Source organism: Balaenoptera borealis, assembly GCF_965194805.1.
Source record: "Balaenoptera borealis genome assembly, chromosome: 20".
Lineage (NCBI taxonomy): Eukaryota > Metazoa > Chordata > Mammalia > Artiodactyla > Balaenopteridae > Balaenoptera > Balaenoptera borealis.
In genome coordinates, this window is record NC_138879.1 from 3,273,033 (window position 1) to 3,293,874 (window position 20,842).

General features: G+C 38.7%; 2 long non-coding RNA genes across 2 annotated transcripts in view; both read right to left on the reverse strand.

Moving 5' to 3' along the window:
• The window catches only part of LOC309617797, a 502,721-nt gene that overhangs the window by 194,618 nt on the left and 287,261 nt on the right, over nt 1-20,842 (reverse strand). The window lies entirely within an intron of this gene.
• LOC309617788 overlaps nt 1,054-20,842 on the reverse strand; it is a 48,537-nt gene continuing 28,748 nt past the window's right edge. The window contains exons 2-3 of the long non-coding RNA XR_014238137.1: nt 11,624-11,774; nt 1,054-6,269 (exon numbers count right to left, since the gene is read on the reverse strand). This is a non-coding gene — a long non-coding RNA (uncharacterized lncRNA). The remainder of the gene's footprint in view (nt 6,270-11,623; nt 11,775-20,842) is intronic.

Sequence of the window (20,842 nt, forward strand, 5' to 3'; positions counted from 1 at the left end):
TATCATCCCAAATTGTAGTTATGTGATCATACATCTGCTTTGCCCCTTCGGTTGTGAGACTGTTACTTCATCTTTGTATTGCAAGCCCCTAACACAATGTCCGACATAAAGTAGGTACTCAATTAACGAAAATTGAATAAAAATAGAAATATAATCCACTTGTATTCCGACAGTGTCAGCGTGAGCTTTTCAACATCTGATCATTTCAATTTTTGCCTTCAAATAGTCCAAATGTTCCCCAGTGAGAATTGGAATAAAAGCTTGAATTTACAAAGTCCTACCTGACCCAGTTCCTGCCTACATCTCTGACCCCATTTATTTTAATTTTATTTTTTTATTGACATATAGTTGAATTACAATGTTGTGTTAATTTCTGCTGTACAGCAAAGTGACTCAGTTATAGTATGTACATCCTTTTTCATATTCTTTTCCATTCTGGTTTATCTGAGGATATAGAATATATAGTTCCCTGTGCTACATAGTAGGACCTTGTTGTTTATCCATCCTATATGTAATAGTTTACATCTGCTAATTCCAAACTCCCACTCCATCCCTCCCCAACTCCCTCCCCCTTGGCAACCACAAGTCTGTTCTCTATGTCTGTGAGTCTGTTTCTGTTTTGTAGATCTATGTTCATTTGTGCCACATTTAAGCGATATCATAGGGTATTTGTCTTTCTCTTTCTGACTTATTTCACTTAGTATGATAATCTCTAGTTGCATCCATGTGGCTGCAAATGACATTAATTCATTCTTTTTTATGGCTGAGTAGTATTCCACTGTGCATATGTACCACATCTTCTTTATCCATTCATCTGTCTCTGACCCCATTTTATATGAATTTTCACACTGCCCACCATGACCAGTCACATGACCTTCCTTCTCTCTCAAACCTGACACATCTGTTCCCTTCTTGGGCCATTGGACTAGTTGTCCTCTTCCTGTGGATTGCTTGACAACTCCCACAATTACATTCACTCTTATTTTCTGTGCTTGCACCTAGAATATTTAGCAGATGTGATCATTTCAACAGTTCTACTTACTCTTCACTCATTAGCAAAAAAAACTAAACCATGCTTTGCAGGATCTTTCTGCAAAACCATCTTAAATAAACCAAAACGAATTCTCAGAAGAAGATATTTTACAACCTTCACATGATATTTTTCCTTTTTGCATCCCTCTTGGCTTGTTCTTTTCCTACAGTCTTATTCCTTAGGTACAGTTTTATCAATAATATTCTGCCCTAATTCTTGTTTTTGGATGACTTTGTGAAATAATCTATTTTTCATCTTAGATAGACTTACATAATAATGGATGTTGAGGTGCTTAGTCATTTTAGTGGTTGTCAACCACTGATAGTCACAGACACTCACATACCCAATAATATCAGCAGTTCACTAATAGAAATCCACACATAAGTCCACTAGAAATCCATTAGCCAAAGACTAAGGAATTCTGTTTGAATCCAACGCCCTGGCTTTACAAATGAGTAAGATAAATCCCAGAGAAATGAAATAACATGACCAAGGACATACAACTAAATGAGGTATCAGACTCCTAAATCTTCAGACTCTCCAGAACACAGTGCTACTTTGTAACCAGGTTGTTATAGATTTAGAATGAAATCTGGGGTTCTTTTAAGCCAAATGAGAATTCTACTTCTCATACATCTATGGTATAGTTTTTTTCTTATCAACATATTATTTGAAGATATAATAGCTGAAAACTTCCCAATTTGGCAAAAGAATAAGTCAGCAGTTTCAAGAAACTGAGTGACTCTCCGAAAGAATAAATTTAAAGAAACGCATACCCAGAGCCATCATAATCCAGCTGCTGAAAACTAAAGGCTAAAACAAAATACTGAAAGAATCCAGAGCAAAACAATGCATTGTCAATAGGGAATAATGATTACATTCTTGCAGATTTCTCATCAGATACCATAAAGATCAAAAAGAAATAGCATCACATTTTTTAAATGCTGAAAGAAAATAATTGTCAACCAGGAATCCATATTTAGTAAAAATATTCTTCAATGGTGAAGGTGAAACAAATACATTCTCAGGTGAAGGATAACTAACAGATTTTTTTGCCAACAGATCTGAAATAAAATAATTGCTAAATTAAATTTTTTAGACAGAAGGGAAATGATACCAGACAGAAATTTGAAACATGGAGAACCAAGAAAGAGCAAAAGAAATAGCAAATATTTAGGTAGAAATAATGAACGACTTCTTTCTTCTTGAATTCTTTAAACCAGTTGAAAGCAAAATTGTAACACTACCTGATGGGGTTTTTCAAGTATGGGGAGGGTTAATATATGACAACTATAGCACAAAGGGTGGAGGATAAAAAGAACTTAGTAAAGAAAATAGTAAAGTTTCTATTTTCAATGTGAAGTGGCAAAATTTTGATTATAAGTAGACTGACAAAAGTTAAGTATGTATATTGTAATTCCCAAGAATAATCACTAAAATAACTCTACAAAAAGGCATAATCAAAATCTCAATAGATGCATTAAAAAGGAATACAAAACAAGGGGATGGTTCAAATAAGCTAATAGAAAATAAGAAAAAGCAAACAAGAGGAGATAAGGAAACAGAGGGAAAAAACAAACAAGCAAAAATTTAAATGGTAGACCTAATTCTGAGGATATCAACAATTGCATTGAATATAAATGTCTAAATACACCAATTAAAAGACAGAAATTGTCAGAATGAGTTTTAAATGTGACTCAACTCTGTGCTGTCCATAAAAAAAATTACTTCGTCAATAAAATGTTATTATGATCATATTATCAAACCCATGTTACACGAGGCCTCGTAATGAATTCTCCTTATCTCTTCCTCCCATACATATTCTCCTTGCTCCACATTCTACTTCCTCAAGTATTACTTTCGTTATACAGTTTCTGTTGCCTATCATAGGGCCGGGCACAAAATAAGTTCTCAGTATATTCCTATTAATGTAAAATTTAATGTCCCCAAATTTCATTGACTACAAAGTGCCTGCAGGGTATTTGCTAATTTTCTTAAATCAAAATGGCTTATTTCAGGAAGAACTCTGAGTCAGAACAGCTTCATAAAACCATCTCATACTTTTCCATAATGGTCTATCCTACTCTGAAAACTTAAAAATGAAATTATATCGTAACTAATAAATATAATAAAATACAAATTATGCATATCATATTGTACATTTTAATAAAATAGACTAATGCATTTTCGATGATTTTTGTCAAGAATGTCTAACAAAAGACATATTTGATTAAGATCACTCATTAAGTAATAAATGAACTAAAACTGATCAATCCTTCACACGTATCTTGCTTCTTTTTGAGGTTTTTCCTACAGTAACAACATCAGTTTCATCTGACATTGCTGACCATTTTCTATGTAAAAGACATATGCTACATTCCTTTTTTCATTTCCTCATTGAATGTAGAAATCTACAGGGTCAGTGTGGAGGGATAGAAAATGGATAGACTTTCAAATCTGAAGACCTGAGTTTGAGGCTTGAAGACTTAATTTACAAATCTCTTAAATTCTTTGAGTCTTTGCCTCCTGACCTGAAAAACGGCAATGATACTACAGCACCCACTTACATCCCAAGGTTATTCTAAAGATCAGACTGCCCTTGTCTAGCACTTCAAAGTCTTTAAGGAATTTCACTATCTACTTCTGGTTTAATGCTGTTTCTACTATATCAAGTAGCCATCTTTAAAAAATTATTTATTTATTTATTTTTGGCTGTGTTGGGTCTTCGTTGCTGCACGCGGGCTTTCTCTAGTTGTGGCGAGCAGGGGCTACTCTTCGTTGCGGTGCACGGGCTTCTCATTGCGGTGGCTTCTCTTGTTGCGGAGCACGGGCTCTAGGCGCGTGGGCTTCAGTAGTTGTGGCACGTGGGCTCAGTAGTTGTGGCACGTGGGCTTCTGTAGCTGTGGCGTGCGGGCTTAGTTGCTCCGCGGCATGTGGGATCTTCCCGGACCAGAGCTGGAACCCGTGTCCCCTGCACTGGCAGGTGGATTCTTAACCACTGCGCCACCAGGGAATTCCCTCGAGTAGCCATCTTTAAAGGGCTCTTAGGTAATGTGATTTAACTCTATCCATGTAGGTACCAAAACAATGGTTGTTTTACACCCCAATTATTCTTATTTTCATCAATATAATCTCTTCAAAGAAAACTGTCCCCTAGATCTTCTGTGAAATGCTTCCTTACACCCATGGAGAAGTCCGTATATAGGCCCCATGCCAGGATAAACAACAGAAAGTCAAGGGAAAGCCTGTGGGTTAACATGACAAGTCACTTGCACAAATAAATCATGCAACAGAAGAAATGAAGCCACATCTACATGGCGTCTAACTTGAGTTCCAGAAAGAGTCATTTTGCCTGAAAAGGGCACCTTCACTAGAAGGCTGACTCCTTGTATTAGTTTGCCAGTATTGCCACAACAAATCACTACAGACTGGGTGGTTTAAAGCATAGAAATTCACTTCGTCACAATTCTGGAGGCTAGAGGTCTGAGATCAAGGTGTCAGCAGGGTTGGTTTCTTCTGAGGTTTGTCTTCTTGGCTTGCAGATCCTTTGGTCTGTGGTTTCTATGTCCTAATCCCTTCTTCTTACAAGGACACCAGTCATGTTGGAATACCACCCGCCCCCCTGCAATGATCATATTGAACTTCAGTTACGTCTTTAAAGACCCTACAACCAAGTACAGTCACATTCAGAGGTACTGAGGGTTAGGACTTGAGCATTATGGACTTGGGGGATGGGGGACACAATTCAGCCAATAACAGCCACCCCTAATGGCGCCTTACCCAATTTTCATGGGTTAATAACTTTAAATTCCTTTTCCACCAACATTAGGAGGTTCTTGACTCACTCACTCAACATGTGCTATTGAACACGAGCTAATACGCTGGATTATAAATACGGCTCAAGTTGTGCTGATGCAAAGCAAAGACATGTGCAGCTGGACAGTCATCTCAGGAAACCAGAGTGAACAGGAGATGCTCCTTTCAAAATGTATCAGTTTGAAAACAAGTGGAAATTATGTTTGATGAGAACTTGGAGCAAACTCTCTCTGTGCTGAACTGGATTCTATTCTTGGCAACGTCCAGAGAGAGGCAGTTGCTGGAGAAATTATTGGGACTTTGACCCAGCAAGCATTCATGTCAATTACACTCAATGGGATTGAAACCGCATCTGAAGTCTGTCCGCAGAGGGTGAACCGCAGTGCAGAGGCCAGGCACAGTGACCCTGGTCACAGCGCCTTCCACTTAAAAGCATCAGTGCCTCCCAACACCTTGCTCTGCTATTTACAGTTACCAAAGAGGAGTTTGCTTACTTTCACAGATCGTCCTGTTGGGTTCCCCTGTTCTGCCTAGTTACTGACATTTTATTGGGAAAAAAAAAAAAAAACAACCCCAGTTTCCAGAGCTTCCTCTCTCAGGCCATTCCAAGTAACAATTTCTATCATTTTGCAGTTTCCAAACAGCAGCAGATCAGAGAGCTTTTTTCCTATACCCTGAGGAACAGAACAAGTCACACTGTGTCTCATTAACATATATATATATATTTTTCTTAATTTCAAAGAAGAAATGGAGGAAAAGAGAAGGTTCAGGCTTTAGGCGATGCAAAAATCATTCAGCACAGCAAATAAATCAGCTTGAATTCTAATAAACAAACCTCTTTTTGGCTGCAACTAAACAAGTTTGCAAACTGATGGTCGTGTCTCTGAATTTGGTGAGGAATTGCATAACACAGCAGGTAGGCCAAAAAAGCACCAATAAATCAATCTTTACGAAACATAAAGTGAGACTTGGCAAAGCTGAAGAAGAAAAGGAAGAAGTCGAAACGTGCACATGAAATTTCCACATTAAAAACTCATCGCTCTTGCCTGGGTCCTGATGCAATTTGAAAGGAAACAGACAATTCTATAATTTTAGCAAAAATATTTATGGTACGGTATACAAGTTCACCCAAACATTCTCTCCCAAGTTCTTTCAAAAATCGGCCTTCCCCAGCAAAGGGGCTGCTAAAAGACATTTATTTTTAGTACATTTCAGAACATTCTGGATTCTAATCATAATAAAACACAAGTACGTCTATCCTTCCCACCTCCATCAAAGAGCTTTTTGACCAGATGCCCTTGGTTCCCTCCTCCTTTATACCACACTTCAGAGGGGAGCACATGTCTTAGAATCAAGGTCCTTGGAATCAAGGTCAGTTGGTCAACATTTCAAAGACAAGGTCAAACATCAGGTTGCAGCTCTAGGGGAAAAAAATAAAGAATTTAAATCAAAAACGCTGGTTTTAAATTCTGGCCCTGAGCAAACCTCTGTAAGCTCTAGGTTTTAAGGATGCAATATGTGGGGGAAAATGTATATGAGTTTGTATGAAGAATTTATAAAAGCAATATAAAAGTAAATTATCTTTACATCTTACTGCATTATTGTAAGGGTTGGATCAAAGGGGGAAAGGTGAGCAGAAAAATCTTTTATTTGTTCATTCATTTACACACTCAGCAGATATTTATTGAGAGTCTATATTTATTGAAAGTCAGGTTTGCAACAATCAAACTGAAGTCTCGGGGGCTTCCCTGGTGGCGCAGTGGTTGAGAATCCGCCTGCCAATGCAGGGGACACGGGTTCGAGCACTGGTCTGGGAAGATCCCACATGCCGCGGAGCAACTGGGCCCGTGAGCCACAACTACTGAGCCTGCGCGTCTGGAGCCTGTGCTCCTCAACAAGAGAGGCCGCGATAGTGAGAGGCCCGCACACCACGATGAAGAGTGGCCCCCGCTTGCCACAACTAGAGAAAGCCCTCGCACAGAAACGAAGACCCAACACAGCCATAAATAAAAAAAAAAAAAATCCAAAAAAACCCCCCAAAAAACTGAAGTCTCCGACCTCAAGGAATTCAGGCTCTAGTGAGGGAACAAGATGTGCCAGCTGGTGCTGGCCAGTGAGCATGAAAGCTGGGATAGAAGGATGCACGATGGGGTAATGAGAGAATGAAAGAACAGAATTAGTCAGCCAGGGAAAAGTTAAAACTATAAAAAAAAGTATTTTAATTTTAATTATTAAAAATTTAAAAAAAGATTTTAATCAAACAAAGGAGAACAAAAAATGAATAGTTCTTGGGACTTCCCTGGCGGTCCAGTGGTTGAGACTTCACCTTCCAATGCAGGGGGTGCGGGTTCGATCCCTGGTCGGGGAACTGAGATCCCACTTGCCTCAGGGCCAAAAAACCAAAACATAAAACAGAAGCAATACTGAAGCAATTTCAATAAAGGCTTTAAAAATGGTCCACATCAAAAAAAAAAAAATCTTAAGAAAATAAATAAAATAAAAATGAATAGTTCTCTTTGGACCTTCTCTTACAAGTCTCACATTTGTGTACCCATCATTGAGGACATCCCTGGTTAATCCACAGAAACAAAACAGGATAATTTTATGTCGTGTCTAGTTTCTAAGCTTGCCCCCCAATTATCCCCTTTCTTGGTACTTGCACCCCCAGGGTCCTCCTTTCCCCTTGAATGTGAGTGAAAATTTTGACTGCTTCTAATTAGACATGGAAAAGGTGATGGGTTATGACTTCCATAATTACGTTTTACGAGATAATAAGCTGTCTTGCTGGAAGATGCTCCCCGTGGCAGGCTTTGATAAAGCAAAGTGCTGTGTTGTGAGCTGCTCTACAGAAAGGCCCACACGACATGGAAGGGATTGCAGCCTCTGGTCAATAGCCTGTGAGAAACTGAGGCTCCAAATCAGGAGGCTGGGATTAACAGACACACAGGACTCTATATAAAATAGACAGCCAACAAGGACCTGCTGTAGAGCACAGGAAACTCTACTCAATATTTTCTAATAACCTATAAGGGCAAAGAATCTGCAAAAGGAGGTATATATACATTATATAGATATATAACTGAATCACTTTTCTGTACACCTGAAACTAACACAACATGGTAAATCAACTATACTCCAATAAAAAAATAAAATTAAATTAAATAAAGAGTTAAAGATGACAGGGAAAAAAAGAGAAGCTGAGGCTCCAAGTTCCAACAGGCCACAAAATAACCTAATTCTGCAGCAGCCATGTGTGCGTGGAAGTGGATCTTTCCCCAGCTGAACCTTTTGTTTACACTACAGCCTCAGTCAACACTTGGATGGCAGCCTTTTGCGAGCCTGAAGCAGAGGATGCAGCTAAGCTATGCATGAACTCCCGTCACGGAAACAGTGACATCGTAAATACATGTTGTTTTAAGTTGCTAAGTTTGCGATAATTTATTATGTGACCCGAGATAAATAATACTGTATATAATATGAAAAAAAGGGAATTTAAATACATAGATTCTCTCCTGTGTGGACATTATTCAATTTACTAAAAAAAAAAGAAAAAAAAAAAAGATTTTAAGTGCAACTCTTTTAAGTGCAACTCTTTCAGGGAAATGCATATCCCATAAGGAGATACACATGTTCCTACCCATAGTGTCCTCAAATGAAGAAGACATAATTCAAATTTTCAGAGCAAGCACATTCTGACCTCAGAGTGTACATATTACCCCCTCTCTAGCTGACTCCCAGGCGTCTACAGATGGTAAAATATGTCTCTCAACGACCTATATCTCCTTTGTCACAATACATTTCTGCAGGCAAAGCTCAGCTTTTCCCCAGAGAGCCCTGCGGCTGAAGCAAGTTGCGACTTTAAATTCCATGAATCCTACAGGTTCTTAACTCCCTTGTTTTTGAGAGATATAAAGCTCAGAGGGTTAAATAAAGGTGAAACTCTAAACTAGTGACTGGCAAACCTGTTCTGTAAAAGGCAAGACAGTAAATATTTTAGGCTTTGTAGGCCATGGGGTCTCCTCTGTTGTGGCAGAAAAGAAGCCCTAGACGCGATCCATAAATACATGAACAGGACTGTGTTCCCATAAATTTTAGTCATGTACACTGATGTTTGAATTTTACATAATCTTCACATATTAAGCAATGTCAGTCTTTTGATTTTAAAACATCATTTAAAAGTGTAAACACATTCTTTGCTTATGAGACAAAGAAAAACAGCAGGTGGACCGGATTTGGCCTGACCCCTGCCCAAAACCATTAATTCCCAGATGTGCTGTGTAGCAATCCCGGTGACTTCTAATGATCCTAATATTTTCCAAATTCAATTCATGTAATTCACATTTATTAACAAATTACCATGGAAGGTATAAGAGGTGCTGGGAGTTTCAAGAAGGAGGTAAGGGAAGAAAGAGTCGGGGGGGATCTGGGCCGTGGGTGGCATCCTATATGAAACAAACACTCGTGGGGCATTGCACTCGAAAAAGGAATGAACTTGATGCTTTACGTTGTCCTGGAAATTGAAGGGAAACATTAGGTTCTATGTAAAATCTAGGGACTGGTTTGCCAGGGTAGGGACTGACTGATTTCCATTTCATGATGTTAGCTCTCAGTGGTACAGAGAGTTCTCGTAACTCCCCTAAGGGTTACCGCGGGCTTTGGGAATAAAGTGATGCACGCATATGAGCAGATCACACAGGCGAGCTGTACTCCTTGTGCCCAAGAATTTGGGTTCTCGGCCACGCTCTGCTCCCAGCATGTTCCGTCCTGGAGGCCAGTTAATCAGACTCATCAGGAGACAAGTGTAGGCACAGCCTTGAACGGGCAGTGTTGTTCTAAGGCTCTCGAAAGGGTGCTTCTGCCTTTTAGAAAGGTGAAACTTGTTCTAAAATGCATGAAAAGACCTGTTCGACTTGGAAAGAATATCACCAGCTCCTGAGCAAACATTTCCTTTATGATGTAGATGCTTTCATGTCTCTTTCAAAGTCTTAGGTCACTCCTTTAGCTTTAGGCTTTGTCTTACATAAGAAAAGGGAAATGGCGGGAGGGAGGGAGGGAGGGAGAAGGACGAGGTAGCTCTTCATAAAGGACCTTGAGCAAAGGATCCCTCTGGTCCTAAGGTTCCCTCCAGTTGCAAGAGTGGAGCTGCTTCCCTTTCGCTACTAGAATAACTCACCCCCAGTGCTCTCTATCCATTTTTAACATGCCTAAGCCCTCAGTGAGTGCTTTCTGAGTGTTCCTGACTACAGATGTTCCTTGTCCTTTTCTGAAGAATCATCTATATTGTCTTCTACTCTGGGCGCCCATCCAATATGAAGCTCAGATCTTGAATTCCCCTCCCAAAGAGCGAAAGATTTTAAAAAGCTGTCAAACAGACCCAGAAGACAGTGTCTGAGAGCATGTCATAAGTTTGTCTTATAGCAATTATGATGAAGTGAAACAGTAGCAATGTTTTATTTTTCAATGATAAGGGGAAAAATAAAAAAGCATTATGGGAGAAAAATAAGCTACAAGGGTGCAAGAACTCTTGAGACCATCATTTCACGTCTTTGATTCTGTGCAGACCTGTGCTCAGAAAAAAAATCTCCTGAAAGATAGTGAGTGAGTTTAAAAAAGCCCAGACTCTCAGTGGGAAACAAATAAAATCAGGAAGCCATTCCTAAGGCTTATTTTGAATTTCTTCCACTGTCATTTTTAACGGGGAATGTACGTTGAGATATTAGCAATGACACTTAGCTTCAAATGGGAAGAACCTTTGTCCTTCCTGAGCTGAATATTGCATGTGGCATACTCTCTACAGAAATTATTTTTGTCCTTCATCTACGAGAGCTAAAGTTCTGGCTTAGAAGCAGGATACTGGATAAAATTACAGATTCTTAAATAGACCTGGAAGGAACTTGAGAGCTTAACTGGAGGATCACTAATCTTGGAAACAACAATCTAGAATGTCCTGGTGACTTGAAGCAGTTTGCTCAGCTAGCTAGTGGATGTGCTAATTGGATCAAACAGTATTGGTGTCGGGTGTTTTCTCTTTTTTTTCCGATTTCAAAAATAGATCAGTTAGTTTCCCTTTATTCAACATCGATGGGCCTTTATACACAGACAAGAGACTCTTGTTGTAGGAATGAAAAAAAAGACAGGATTAATGCTGCATCCCTTTTTCCATTGACCCAGGCAAGAGATGTATCCGAGTTCAGAGGGAATGGGATGTCCTTGTCTCGCCTCTTTAAGCAGATGGGGTAGGCTGGTAGTGAGGAAGGAGGGTAGACAATTTTCTCCAAGACCACGGGTCCCCTACAAACTGGATCGTGATTTGCCTTGTTAACAGAGGGATAGTGATTCCCAGGGCAGGTCTCTGTAGGTGCAACACCCATGGCAAGAAACAGGTGTGGGTCTTATCATTTTGGGCTGCTCCAGGAAGACAGGGTCATATGACAGGTGTAGACCTAGCACCTACGGAGAGAGGTAGGGGATCCCATCTGGGCTTCTGAGGACCAGGTGGGCCACACATACTTAAAAAACTCAGCCAAATATAACATTTTGTTAAAGATAACATTCACACACCACTTCAAACTTAACATTGTCCTGCAAATTAAACTGTTTTGTTATAGTGTATTTGCAAGCACCGTTTTATACTTACATTCTGTAAATTGTAACTAATTTTAAAGACTGTTGAACAAAGAAAGGGATTCTTCTAGCAAATAGGCAGATGGAAGAGAAAATGCCATAAATCAGAAACCCCTAACTTTAAATTAATGAAGACGGGCAATATCCTACCTTGACTCCCAGGTAAGTGGTCTTTCTGGGACACCAGGAGTTAAGTTGCCATCTGACCAACTGTGTAGGTTAAAGCTTTACCTTCATTCTCGGTCTTCATTTATTCATTCTCTCTTATTCCATAGGACTTGAGAAGCTTACCACATTATGCCTAACAAAGAAAGACAATAAATATTAGGGTGATCCAGGTCAAAAAATAAAGTATGAAGATAAGGCCAAGGGTAGTATTAACTCACATGAAAATGAACACCAAACCATTTTATATTAATGCTAGACATGGATCATAGATTTGATTCTAAATTTTCTAGTAGCTTGTGGATAATCAACATATAATGACTGTATGAACGTGAGTGTGTGTGATTCCGTGTGTGTGTGTGATTGTATGTGAGCATGTGTGTGTGAGCATGTGTGCGTGTGCACATGCGTGAATGCATATGTGTGGATACACGTGTGAGTACATATAAGTGTGTGTGTGTGTGTGTGTGTGTGTGTGCCAAAGAAACATGTCTTTTCTTGCTACTGATAACTAAGGCATATGGTAACTGGTAGTCTGTGAATGAGTTCACAAAAGATTTGCGATTTCAATATTGCTCTATCTATACAGATTTCTCAACGAAAAGAAAGCTTGCCCATGCTATACAAAAAAATAAATGATTTAAAATTTAAAACTTCAATCGAAAATAATTTAAATTTTAAAATCTGAGATTTGTGTTACTTTTTTTGTGTTACTTTTATAGATCGTGATTTGCCTTATTGAAGTATGACTCGTTCTAGTCAAATGAATATGAACTTAACTCTTTGAGCTCATATTGGCCTGGGCTGGGTGGCCATGAGAAGGTATAACATAGAATTTTCAAAAGGAGACAAGGATATCTATTTCAGAATATAACATTTCTTACAGATCATCCCAATAACTGTTAAAACACAGTGGGTCATTTCGGCTACGAGGCAGCTGAAGGATTACAGAAATCAGAATCGCTATTCATTTTATCTAGGGCCTCAATTCCCTCATCTCAAAAATGGAAGAATTGGTATCTACATGACTTTTTAACTTGGCCTCTGAATTCTTTGCCTCTTTTTACTGAGAAGCTAAGTGGGCGATGATATTCTTTCTGTTGTTGTCACTGTTTTCAGGACAATAACAAGAGTACTAGATACTGTTATTGAGTATTTGCATTATGTCAGACTCTATGCCTCAAATAATTTTATCTCATCCTCACATTAACTCTGAAAAATAGTTCTATCATACTGTTCCAAAGGAAGAAATAGGTTCTATAACTTGCCAAGGTCACCCAAGTAGTATACAATTTGAATTCAAGGTTAAAATCAAGAACTAAAATAACTTGTAGTTTGTTAATTCCATATTCTTTTGAAGCAATTCTTGACCACGTACTGTCAACAGAAGGTTAGAAGGTGAATTGAATTAAAGAGTTCTGTGTGCATGTGACTGTGAGGGTGTTGAGGGATTATGGGTTAGATCTGATGTCACAGAAACGACCGGTCAGCTTAAGAAAGCAGAAGACGTGAATCACTTCAAAATGATAGTTTCTACCACACCGAGCAGAGACACAGAGAACCAAAACTTGGAAGTGCAAAGTTCCATGCCTTGTAAGAGGGGAAAGTATGCCGCGTCCTGGTGGAAGCAGAGCCGGCATTCAAATCTGTGTTTTATGTACTTCTGTCTTCATTTTGATAAAGTAGTTTAGTTCCTTTATTTCACTCTTCTTGTAAAAGGGAGTGGGGTAGAGATGGAAGCTGATGAGTGAGAGGTAATAAAAATTACCCATTATAAATGATATTTACAGCTGAAACTTAGAGCTGAAAATTATTGTAAGTAGTCATGTGGGCTCAGGAATGCGCTTGAAATTCGGAACCGTTGTTTTTCCCTGTATGAGAGACATAACAAGTTTGCCAAAAACCATAGTTTATATGCATTTGTTTCCACCGTTCTTTCCTAACCTCAACAAACATACATGGGCCCTAACCCTATGCTGTGTGTTTGCAGGAACGTACAAACACATAGCAATAGACTTTCTTGAAATCTCCAGAAGTCCTAGCTGCAAGATGGTTAGAGATGGTTAGAAATGTTTGCTCCGTCCCACCAACTTGCCTTTCTCTTCCACAAGTTCTTTGGGAACATTTCTCTTTTATGAGTTACAAGAAAGATTCCTGGCCTTAGAGGAAAGACAGATGAACAGATTAACCCCTACAGCATTACACTGGCTGCTTCTGGTCAGGCCGCCAACTGAGACTAATCTTTCCTTCTCTTCCTCGTATCCCTATATGAGGCAGGTGGTTTAATGAGGAAAACCATCATCAGTGGAATATTTATTGAGAAATTCAGACGTCGGTGCTACTCTTCCCTTTCCCCTTAGTTCTGGATTAAAAGAAATAAAGATTGGGAAACCTGATTACGCAATATTTGGTATATATGGTGGGTTGCCCATCCATGGTTGCTGGCCTTGTTTCTGTTGCCTTTATCCATCAGCTTGAGTATTTACCATACATTTCAAATGACAATTGTCATAGTTCAAGATTTCAGTTAGTGGGTTCTTTTGGGCTTCATAGAGCACTCTGATATATGACTCCATTATCCTAAAGTTTAGGATTCCTCAGATTAGGATCAAAATGCTAACTCTTCTTTAGGCATGCTGATAGAAACAGAAAGAAGTCCAAAATGATGATGCAAAACCCTGTTTTTTTTTTACAAAATAACTTCTCTGGCTTGAATTCAGCACCTGATGGAGATTCAGACTTATAAAACCCCCTACTAAGTAACAGAAGATAATGCTTACGGAGGTGAAGGGGACCTTGAGAGGGAACAGGATACAGCTTTTTGCCTGAATATCTAAGGTCAGGTGGTTACGAACAGGAAGTATATTCAAAATTATAATAACTGGTATGATACAGGCATCAACCAATCTGAATGGACGGTGGTAGTCTGAAGAAGGGTTCCAGAGGATCCACGTTGTTCCAGATGCTACAACCATTTCTTGCTGGGGAACAGAGGTTGGCCAGGGATACAGCCAGGGCGACTGGGGTGTTGCAAGGTAGTCAGGGGACCCAGGACAATAGCTGCGCATGAAGCAATCTGGCTGAACTTCAATATTTTTACAAGGAATGTCAGTCTTCCGGAGCAATCCATACTAATATTAGCCCTAGTGACACACACCCTCTTAGAATGAGACTTCTCTCCCTAGAGTATTTTTCATCTAACGCAAAGTTCTTCAGTACATTCATCTGAAAGCTCCCTAGATTAACTAACCGTCCAGTCTATGGTCCTCCCATAAGAACTCTTCACTGGTAAGAAAAGAGTAATTGCTTTTCATTTTTCTTCTCTTTTCTAAACAAAGTGCTGGAGCTAAGAAACCTTTGAGCTTTGGAGGAAGGCATATGTGTTGGGATCAGAGATACTCGTGCCCTGTGTGTCTGAGCGCACGATTTCACAAGTCAGAGCAAAACGTCTGAGTCCCTGGACAGTGTCTGCACACAGTGGGTGACCCACAAATGCATCGTGTCCCTCATTCATTTCATCTGTGTCACACCACAAGGATTGGTCCCCAGGTCTGATCTCCACTGTAATTCAACAAGCAAATTCTTCGAGGAACCGTGCTTAGAGAACTTCCTCTTCATTGCGACCACTGCACCTAGAAGAGGACCGCGTACCCAGTTAACAATAAACAGCCACTGAACCACTCTCCTTGGCTTTTATTCTTAGGATTTACTTTCTGCCCTTTGTATCAGTTTCTCCTTTTTGCTGGATACAGTCCAGATTCTCAACAGCCTTGCAGTTCTCGACAACCTTCCAGGGACACATGTGTGAAGAATAAAACTGTGTCACTGGAATCCATCTGAATATTTTAAAGAGTCTGATTTCCTCAGCTACTCTCTGTAAATCTTGTTCATCTAGGCTGACCGAGCCTTCATGTCCCTTTCTGATTTATGCTTCTTAGACATCTCAGATGTCACCACAGGAATCCACACACCCTCTCCCCATCCAAAAACAGCTGTAGACATGGAAGTTACCCAAGAACTCTCTTTAATTACTTTACTGATTCCTTATATAGTCATGCTGAGAGGCAGTGCAGGATAATGGTTAGAGGTACAGGCGCCAGGTCTCTGTATGGGTTCAAAGCTGTTCTTCCATTTACTAGTTTTATGACTTTTAGCAATGTAATTAATGCCCCAAGGCCCGTTTCCCCATATATAAAATAAGGCTAATAATAGCAGCTGCCGTATAGGGTCATTTTAAAGGTCATTTAGTTAATGCATGTAAGGAACTTAAATAGTACCTGGTAAACAATTAGTACTCAACAAAAGCTAGCAGTGGTTATTGCATGTTACCACTCTCCCCTGTCCTTCAGTTTAAATTAATAATGCACACATTCTATAGTTAAAGTTGAATAGTCAGATTATCTTGGAATTTCTGACACAAAAAAAACATCCACAGGGCTAGCACAAGGATATTTACGGTGGCATTGTTAGTATTGGAGCAGATATTTCCACAACCTAAATGTCTATTCATTACTAGGGGGGATCGTAAAATAAACGTAAAAATAAAAATATATAGACTATATACCTACACTGGAGATTATCATACAACCATTTAAAATAATTCAATTTTTCTAAAATATGTTGTTAAGAATAGGAAAGCAAATTATAGAATAATATGTCACATAGGTAAAGATATTCAAAATACAAGCCATGTATAATACTTGTAAATAAATATATAGGAAGCAGTCTAGAAAGATCCACACAAACAAAGTAGTGATAACTTCTTTGGAAGGCAGGGGAGTGGGGCAGAATAAAATATTTTTGTGTGTTTTCTTTATTTCTGTATTTTTAAAATGTTAGGTAAATATATTTCTTGTATAATGAAACATCAAAATAAGAATAAGTGAAGTTAAAAACAGAAAGTTACTTTGAGCAATTTGGTTCAGTGGCATTGGAAACTATTGACTTTAAAAAAAAAAAAAAAATGCTGAACTCTCTTTCTTTCCAGGATTGAGAGAAACATCATGAGAGAAAGTCAGTTCATTGACTGAGTCAACACAGCTAATGAGCTCAAGTAGTTTGAATCAAGGGCATCCTTTCTTAAGCATGTGCATATAAACAAGTCAATTACATGTTTTCAGATCAATACTAGGAGGACTAAGCTGGGCTTCCTCGTGTGCTTTTACAATCAAGCCCCTGTACTTTAAGGAATTAAAAAAAAAAAATCCAGAGTTAAATCAATCTAAGGAAATAATCTGTCACTTCTCTGTGACTATGGAAGAGACCTTACTCCTTTCTATGGTTATGGGGTTTTACTGTACTTAGATTCCATTCCTTTCTTTAGTATCTGGGACCTCATTTCTCAATGGGGAGCTTTTCCAAATTGAAAGCAAAAATATCACTGAGTTTTTTTGAGTTTGGGAAATGGTGATATTCTGACTTTACTGATTTTTTTCCTTCAATTTTATTTTTGGAAGGAGCTGTGAAAACATGCCCTGCTGTCGGTCACAAGCGCTTCTAAGGCCAACGAAGTGTTTATGAGCAAGGACTGGGTCTGTTGCACCAGCTGTATTGTCCTGCTCGCACTGAGAGATTGTAATCTATTTTGCGGGCAGGAACTCTGGCCTTTGTTGTGCTGAAAATTCTCATAAACTCAGACAAGGAAACGTGAGTAACAGCAATATGCAAGCATTCTCCAGTGAAAACACGAGGTTTCCTGGGATCTTGCTGAGGTCTGAGTGAAGCATTTCTCCACAGAGACAGGAGAGAGAAAGCATAGTAATCCCACCACCCCTTTCCCCATCCAAAGTCTGGTACTGCTTCGGTGGCAGTATTGTTCCCTAACTGGGGGGGCAGGCATGCTCGCGGTGTTAATTGCAGGATGGTGAGTTCTGTTGCTTGGTGTTGGGATTAGGGCTTGGCCACTGGTGGACCTTAAGCGTATCTTTTCTTCCCTGGGAGATGACTTGGAAGAGTATGAATATAATTTAAAAGCACAAAGATATTCTCAAATTCATGGAACCAACCGCCAGATTGGAAGAAATCAAAGCCTGCCAATTCCAAATACTGGGGGAAAATATAGAACAATGGAAACTCTCATTACACGACTAAAAGAGGGTGCAATTGGCACTATCATTAGAAATTAATTTCATTAGAAAGTTGAAAATGTGCACATCCTTCCTAGGTATACACCAAGAATATGAAACACATATACAAAGAAACATGCATTTGTCTGTTTCTACAATGTAATCCCATATAGATGTTAAAAGGATACACGTGATAACATGGAAAATAAACAAAATGCTAAACTGAAAAACAAAACACACACACATAGGTTCAAATCCCAGCTTTACCAGTTACCAGGTGTATAATTTGGGGGCAGTTTTTAATCTCTCTGAGTTTTAGTCATCTTACCTGTAAACTAGAATTAAGAGTAACTTCCTCAAAGATATTGTAAGACTTTAAAATAACATGTCTAAGCAAATATTATATGATATCACTTACACGTGGAACCTAAAAAACAGTACAAATGAACTTATTTACAAAACAGAAACAGACGCACAGACACAGAAAACCAACTTATGGCTACCAAAGGGGAAGGAGTTGGGGAGGGATACATTGGGAGTATGGGATTAACTGATATATACTACTGTTATATAACATAGAAAAACAACAAGCATTTACTGTATAGCACAGGGAACTATATTCAATCTCTTGTAATAAACTCTAATGGAAAAGAACCGAAAAAAAGAATATAGATACATACAAACACATACATATCTATATGTGTAACTGAATCAGTTTGCTCTACACCTGAAACTAACACAATATTGTAAATCAACTGTATGTCAATAAAAAAAGACCTAGCACATCTAAGAAGGACCTGGCATATGCAGAGACGGAGGGCTCTCATTTTTTCATTTGTAAACCAGTGACAGTGGAAGTGTGGCTAAATTAAGAATGTGGAAACAATGTGGTAACATTTTGATAAGGTAAGGCTACTATGCATGTGGAAAAACTAGGATGGCATTGAACACGGCAGTTGTGATATTACGTTTCAGCACCCCACAGATCTCCTTATTCCATATCTGAGAGCCCATTAAAATGAAAGCAGTATAGCTGATTCACTTTGTTATAAAGCAGAAACTAACACACCATTGTAAAGCAATTATACTCCAATAAAGATGTTAAAAAATAAATAAAAGCAGATTGCTCTCATTGGAATATTTATTCCAATTTATTTACTGTGTGATCATTGCTTTTTTGCAAATGTTGCCGCTGATATATCTAAATCCATCTCCAAAGTAGACTGACCTCATCACCCAGCCTTTGATTTATCCCTTAAACCAAGTATTGAGTACTGATTGCAAACCAGGCATGTTATGAGGTACTGGGAAGGCAAAGCGAAAGAAGATATGTTATCTGATACCTAGCATAGTTCACAACCTAGTGCAGAGTTGAGAAATGGAGGGACAACCAGAGAGGCAAAAAGTAATAGGGCAGGTGCTCAAGAGGCAAAGAGCCCTGGGAAGAAAGAGTTAAAAGCAGCTGATTTATCACCTGATTCCCTGACCTGACTTGATTTACATCTATCATAAAAATCTTCGCTTGGGATACAGGAATTCTGCATACTCTTCTCACACTAGCTAGCTCGTCATATTCCCCACCTTTTGCCAATCCATTCCTCTTCCTTCAGTCTTTGCAAAAGATGTTAAAGACACCTGGCTTCATAATAACAGTAGCAGCAATCCCAGTAAATTATTTAATGATATGAACTTGACTCTTGTATCCATTCAAAACATATTCACCCTACTAGAACAAGGTCATGTCTCCAGTCTACACTCATCTCAATTTTCTATGATCATCAATAGCATCTAGGTAAAAAAAAAAAAAAAGAAAGAAAGAAAAAAGAAAAAACCAAACAAGCCAAAGAACAAAAAAAAGCCAAAACTTTTATTTTTTATTTTATTGTTCCCCAAATATTTCATATCTTTTCTTAATTTAATATTTTTAAATTTTAAAGTATTTGGAACTTTTATTATAAGTTGCCTCCAGTTCACGCTTGCAAAAGGCTAGTTTCTTAGACGTATAAGAGCAGAGAGTAACATGTTTCTGCCACCAACCCTACTCCCACCCCAAATCCCACAATGCTACGCCCAAGGTAGATGTTATGTTGGAAAATACGCAACTGAATTTGCTTATTTTGTTGTCAGAGCTTACAGGGTTATTGAAACGGACTGAATGAAGCATCTTCCCTATTTGTCTCATTGAACAAAATATAATAGCAGGGAGAGTTTCTGCTAATATTCATGTTTAAAAAAATGAGCATTAATAAAATAAGTTTCTTACTTCCTGAGCCCCTTCATACATCTCAACTAGCGATACTTTGAACTGCAAAAGAAAAAAGGAAGAAGAAAAAAAAAGATACTAAAGTTCCAGGTGAAATATATCCAGTGCACAGCAACTGATCTATGCTGGTTTTTAAAAGTTTTCTGTTTATTAACCCTCTTCATCTGTCTCCGCCAGCTTGTGGAGCTATTCTATCCTCATTCCTCACTGTCGTGTGGGAGAAGAGCCGACTGTATTGAGAATGAATCAGCTACTAAAATAAGTGGCAGGGTAACTGGGATATGTCATTTGACCTTCAAATTTATTTTCTCTTGTCCTTATTTCATCCCTCTTTCTCTGCAACCTCTGCCTCTCTCTTTTCAGTGTACATTTGCTAAACAAATAAGAAACACATGTGACACCGAAATGCCCTTAAACATATCCCTCTGAGATTTCTAGAAACGCTCATTTGTGAAAAGCATGATAATTTATTCATTTTTGTTGTAGCATAAACACAATCTGTAACATAAACATGCTTTGTATTTTTCCCTCTCCATTTTCGGCAGAAGCTCTGTCTGTCACTGGTCTTGTCAGAATATTGCTTCAATTTCAATGAAGGTGGAGATTGGGGAACAATACAGAAGTTTTATTTAGTCTCTTTGTAATATGTTAAAATACACAAATTGTTTAAATTGGCCAAAGCAGGCAATACATGTTTTGAGGTGTGATTGCATCCTTTCGTGTAAGCCATTGGAAATCCTTTTGGTGAACAGGCAGCACAAAGATACTCAAAATCTTCCTTTGAAAACCTCTAAGGGTAGAGATGCTACGTATGTAGGTCTTGGCTTCAGGGTCTATTCACCCCTGTTGGAAAGATGATCCTGCCTGGAGTCATCA